Source organism: Mya arenaria, chromosome 17 (genome assembly GCF_026914265.1).
Source record: "Mya arenaria isolate MELC-2E11 chromosome 17, ASM2691426v1".
In the NCBI taxonomy this organism is placed as follows: Eukaryota; Metazoa; Mollusca; class Bivalvia; order Myida; family Myidae; genus Mya; species Mya arenaria.
Genome location: NC_069138.1, coordinates 10,733,717 through 10,738,716, shown reverse-complemented (window position 1 = coordinate 10,738,716; position 5,000 = coordinate 10,733,717). Strand labels below are relative to the sequence as shown.

The following is a 5,000-nucleotide window of genomic DNA, read 5'->3' as shown; positions in this document are numbered from 1 at the left end:
TTATATTCATCGTTGTTCATCATGAGATTCTAAGAAAAGGCCTTTAGAAACATAAACAAATCAAAGAGTGAAAATATATGGTTTGGTTTGTGTCTTTCAATGACCGCATCAAAAAGAGCGACACTCTCAATGCAAGCTCCTGGCAACTGTTGTCTTTTTAACGTTTTGATTATGTAACACCTCGTGACAACTTCTGTTTACTTTCTATCATTTCTTGCTTGCCAAGTAGGCCAATCACATGTACCTCCCCTGTACCCTTTCTTGCTTTCCGAATGAGCTCAGCCCAAGTTTTTTATAAGATTGTTCATTATCTTAGTCAAAATGTCTTAGTCGAAATCAGCCCTGACTGAAGTATTCATGCAGTAAAGCTTGAAAAAGAACTCCTTCTCCCTGAGACACCTTATCTTATTTCTGTTTTAAAATGATTTATAGAATTACAGATGCATGACTTATCTGGTACATGCCAGCTTGGAAGGTCGAGTAAGGTACCGTTTGTACGATTACGATACTTTACAGCATATAATCGTTTGGTTCATGTTCAAGAGGATATCGCTTTGTTAGATCATTCTCCGTCGCTTATGATTATACAAATAACTGAATATGCCATTAAAAATATTAGAAATATGATTACTTGGATTTTATTTCAAGAACATTGCTTTTACAAATTTATTGGAAGACATAAACCCAAACCCGTTTTATATTTGCTCAATAATTTATAAAAAAAATCAAGAAATTAACCTGGACAAGTGGCTTTTATTAAATCAAATGGCTTTTATTAAATTAACAAATGCTTGCTACCTTATAACTACAATGACATGTATATAGTTGTTTTTGCAGCAGCTTGTTTTTTCCCTTATTGGCCCTCTTAAAGTCACATTGATTGTTTTGGCCAGTACATTTGGTTACGATCACGACCACAAAATTATTTAATTCCATTATTGACGTCGTGTGAAAACGCGATGTCAGTTTTGGAGTGGTCTCAATAATGTACCATGGAAGGTCACGTGATCAAAATGGACCAGCCAACAGTATATTGTAAAAAATATATAATTATTATTGTTAATAAAACTATAAAATATGTAACAATTGTATTAAATGATTAATAAAAAACCGGAAACATTTAGATACAAGAAAACGTATGTCTTATGCCGTTATTTCAAATCTTTGAACATATTTAATGGGTATTTAATAATTTGTCGTAAAACTCATAGGCTACGTTTTTTATATAGCTTGGTTTAGGAACCCGATTCATTAAGGCTTTGAAAAAAAGTTTCTGAGGATGCTTTCTTGTTTAAAATAACTCTTGTTAAGCAAAGCAAAAAACAAACCCATACCTTTAGAGGTGTAAACACATCGATATAGAACATGACGAAAAGAGGATCTACATTTTTCTCCATACTCTTGAAACGATAATGATATTTTTATCACCGCAGTTGATATCATGTGTTCTTCTAATTCAGATTGCAAACGACAATCATTAGTAAATCCTACAGCATATCGATCGGAACAAGTCGTCAATTTTCCATTAAAAACAACCTCGGCTGCATACCGGACCATGGGTAGAAATAGTTTGTAAAATAAACAAGGATAATAAATAAAATTAATTGCAATGTTTTAACGTGTTAATTGTATGAATAAATCAAAATTGTTTCCCAGTGTTATTGCATACATAATTAAGATTCATAAGAGAAAGTTCTGTAGCTTTTTGCATAAATATTAATTGCAAAATTGAAATTACTAGCTCGTATTCTACTTGCAGCGTAGTGAAATGAAAATAGTTTTGACATTGTAAATGCAATATACATCCGAGGTAGTGTTCAATGTCAAATGCCACATTGTTCTGATGGGCAGCATGTGTAATTCCAGCAAACACGATACCTCATTATAAACAAAAGAGAACACAACTTTATTCAACTGGATGTGGTTAAGCTTACAAACAACAGGTGTTTCGAGAATATCATAAATACTTGGGAAAATAACGCACAAGTTAGGTACATACCCGATAACAACAATTCACATATCTGATATCGGTCACTTTTCAAAAATATATTATATTGGAATATATTTCTCAGATACCTTTAACACACACTAGACACACCTTCTCACTGTGTGTGCAGATGCATGTGTGAAACTAGGAATTGGATCGATCGAAGAAGTCTTAAGTTCTGGTAATAGCACTGCACGGTCAGTTCCAGATATAAAATAAATAGCTTCTATAGTTGATAACTATCTGAGAAATAAGCTTGGAAGATTAGATTCCATGGAACCATTTAACACTAATTAATAAGATTTAATACAGCTTCCTTAGCTACATTCGGAATTCCTCGGCCATTTTCAATCGAAAAAAACCTCGGATCAATATAGGCGGTTTACATCATCAGTATTTTTTACATTTTGCTTCACTGCAAGTAGATCGTGTAGTAATTTCAATTTTGCAGTTAAACCTAATGAATTAACTCTTGGGAATCTTAATTATTGATGCAACCATTTGCAATCAATTTAAACTGCGACAAAATGCACGTCTAAACACTACAATTAATTAATAATATTATTTGAAAATTCGAGGTTGTCTTCTATGAAAAAAGGCCGATTAGTTTCGAATGCTTCAGCTAGTAATGGCTAAAAGCATTTTTGTTTTTTTAGGTTGATTTAAAAAGCAAAGTCAAATTGAATTTGACCTGTGTGTATTGCTTACTTTTGTAAGTTTGATTCCAATTTAGCCTTTAATATCAACCTGTTTTCAAGTGCATTTGAAAATTTCGCCTTAACTTTAAATTGGTTTGAAATGAAGTAAATGGACATAGAACTGCACTATTAATAACCAGTAAAAGAAATGTCAACCGTGGTGTTTGGCATTCAAATTAAAAGGTGCATGTAAATAGTAATCTTTATTTGTTTGTATAAAAGTGTTTATAGAAGTATTATTTTTAAACAAAAAGTTTTCCTCATGTCTTAGATTTACTGCCTTTATCAAGATGCATCATAGAAATGCATACGGACCATTATAATTTCAATGGGTTCTCTTGATGCGGTCACATACTGAGGTTCAGAGGAAGAGGACCGTGGCATTCTATGCCATTAAAACGAAGGAAGCATGTTTCCTTTCCAAGCATGAAGTAGAATTGGAGGAACAACATCGAATTTATGCTCTTGAAAGCATTATGTATTTGGAACTCTTGCTGTAGAGATAAGATACAACTACTGACCAGCTGATTGTTCTGTCTAAAAGCCATTCATACCGTTGCCTGATATATACTTGCATTTGGTTATTTAATCAACGTTATATAGATCTAACAAAGTTCAATGCCAACATTACAATTTGACTACCAATTGCAGCTACACCTGTAGACTCATCTTTAGAAATCCTGTACAAGAAACGTGGAGCATACATTCAAGTTGCCTTTAAAAGTGGAGATTTTTAGATAAGTTTGTTAGAATATCTGGAGTTCATTCTTTCGAATGACATTTTCAAAACAAACAATAAAGCTCAAGGTTAATTTTTCAAAACTCGGCATTTTTGATGTCACCAAGGGAAATTACTGCGTAGGAGGTTTACAAACATAAAGGATATTGTAATAGTACCGTGTAACCTTCATCTAAGTCAATCGGAACACCTCGGCCTGTATCTATCTCGGAGATGGCCGAGTTGTTATGATTGAGTTGGTATTTAACATCAAAATTTTCAAAATGATAAGCAGGGCTATTATGATTTAAGGTTTCATTATCAATTAAAGTGTAAAGTTTTATAAAACATACTAAACTTCATATTTTATCATGCAACCTGGAAACTATTGAAAGCATTGTTCTGCAATTTATGAACTAGTCCCTAAGTTAGAATGTTTCTAAAGTAATATCAAATATAGTCGGCGCCCTTCTGGGCGCCGACTAATAAACAATTGCTTGAAGAAAGCGTGTGGCATCTGGTTTTAATACCCTGGACTAAAACCACAAGTCAGCAAAGTAATATTCCGTTGTTTGTGATTCGATCAATTGCTGCAATATTTTTCTGTACTGTGTGGTATAACCTATGGTTCAAAAGAAACAGTATGCGTTGTACATACACCCACATAATGTAATAATAAAGCTGTTCTTTTATCAATACGAATATGCTATTAAGTATTTAAATGTGCATAACATTAACTACTTTTACTAAGCAACAATTTATATGAACGGTTACTTTTTTCATACCTATTTTGAAAAAACAGGCGTACAGACACTCTTGTAATTTAATTATAAAGCTGTTTTTATCAATACGGATATGCTTTTAAGTATTTAAATGTTCATAACTATTCTAAACTTAGCAAAAGTTTATATAAACGGTGACTTTTTTTCACTATTTTGAAGGGACAGGTGACCGACGAATTGCCATATACCCAATAAGGCAAATGTATAACTTTTGTAGAACAATCATAAAAACGATAGTTTAAAAGCATCACAAGCATCTACATTTTGAACAACAATTTCTATCTGGCAAGATGCCCAAGGCTGGGGAAATTGATGGTGCAAGATAACATAAACTGCAAACAAAAATGACAGAACATGCCGCAAAATGCCGCGTTGTGTCAATCTGACTTGATTCATTGTTTGCAGGATATGTCTGTATCCTGTCGTTGAGTACTTAAAGTTACTTTATTAGTTTATTTTTATTTGTTTTACTTCAAGTTGATTAGGTCTATATTTTTAAACTTGCAATAATTATTAAGTGTAAGGGAATGTGTGAGGTTGAGTACTCATTAACAAGTTTAAACTACATTCAACTACTTTTTCATTTACTGTTTGATGTTGATAATGCTAACATTTGCTTATTTATATATTCCGTTGCATGTGTGGTATGTATATCACTAGCGAATTAGGGTGGGCACATGCCGTTGCCAGCCCCCCCCCCCCCCACCACCACCACCACCACTTTAAACCTTCCAATTTATCACTTTACACCAATATCGGAGAAAAAAGGTAAAATACTCTCAAAATGCACCATATAGGAATTGAAATTGATATGT

At 33.0% G+C, this 5,000-nt stretch overlaps 1 protein-coding gene across 5 annotated transcripts in view; it reads right to left on the bottom strand.

Moving 5' to 3' along the window:
• The window catches only part of LOC128223786 (carbonic anhydrase 2-like), a 50,093-nt gene that overhangs the window by 19,350 nt on the left and 25,743 nt on the right, over positions 1-5,000 (bottom strand). The gene's annotated exons all lie outside the window — the stretch shown is intronic.